Source organism: Austrofundulus limnaeus, unplaced genomic scaffold (genome assembly GCF_001266775.1).
Source record: "Austrofundulus limnaeus strain Quisiro unplaced genomic scaffold, Austrofundulus_limnaeus-1.0 Scaffold144, whole genome shotgun sequence".
Lineage (NCBI taxonomy): Eukaryota > Metazoa > Chordata > Actinopteri > Cyprinodontiformes > Rivulidae > Austrofundulus > Austrofundulus limnaeus.
Window position 1 is genome coordinate 1,243,775 of NW_013952546.1, and position 1,362 is coordinate 1,245,136.

Genomic DNA, 1,362 nt, shown 5'->3' on the forward strand with positions numbered 1-1,362 from the left:
AACCAGAACACAGCTAAATGTATCAAAAGTATGTCTATGTAATATTAGAATTTTCTGAGACAATGAATTTTGGTTTTTCATTTTTTTCCTAGTAAGAGGTTTTTGTTTAATAGAATTTTTGGACAAAAAAATCGCAATATATCGCCTTGCTTACTGTATCGCAATATATCGGGATATATCGTATCGTGACCCCTCTATCATGAAATGAATCGTATCGCCACAATCTTGCCAATACACAGCCCTAATATCTGCCCAGTTTTACTTATCGGACGGATACAATATTCTATAAACATTACCGGTATCAACCGATACTAATATATCGTGCATCCCTAATTTAGTTACATTCAAAAATGTAACACTCTACAAATGACAATGTTTCAGGAACTCATCATGAAAGGAGCTATTTATGCACTTTAAAATTTTAATTTTAAAGATAATCCACATAACCAAGTTATTTCATCTGGTTCCACTGAAACCAAGTTGAGTAATTTACACATTTCTTTACATTTACTCATTTCTTAGCATGTGTGTAAAAGTACTTTTACTTTCCCAATTATTGTGAGCAGTTTCATTACTTTTACTTAAATACTTACCAGTGAAATTCACTTTTACCAAAGTAATTTTCTGTTAAGATATTTTACTTGGTTATTTATTTCCAGTACTTCATACACTGCTGAGAACCAGCCTGGTTCTGCTGCAGGGTTCTTCCTGTTAAAGGGGAGTTTTTCCTCTCGACTGTTGCCATTGCACAACCCAACTGTTCTGTCATTATGTTTAGAACATTCTTCCATGCACTAACCTCATTATAAATTAGTATTTTTCTTGCATGTAAGTTTTATTTTTTTGAGGACTCTAAATATTGTACAGCCTTTTTTTTAATCATAAAATAAACTCATCTTGAAAAAATWGTACAACTGAAGTTAAAAGTAGAAATTTGGTTCTGCTCGGGAGTTGCACTGACCGTCAGAAGCGAGACGTTTTTGTGATATCCTTTATCGTCCTCCTGAGTGGGTGGGACTCTAAAATCATTAGATCCATTAAAGCAGCTYGATAACATCTGTTGTCTCTTTTCCAAAGAAATGTCTTCTTCAATCTCTGTACCAGCAGGTAACGGTGGAGGTCAAGCAGTAAGAAATTAAGTTGTCTTAACTCCCTCAAAGACATTGTAACCTACACAAACACACTTCCTTAAATTTCTACCTACAATGGGGAGATAAGTATTTGATACACTGTTGATTTTTCAGGTTTTCCCACTTGCAAAGCTTGTAGATGACTGTAATTTTTTATCATAGGTACTCTTCAACTGTGAGTGATGGAATCTAAAACAAAAATCCAGAAAAATACAATGTATGATTTTTAAAT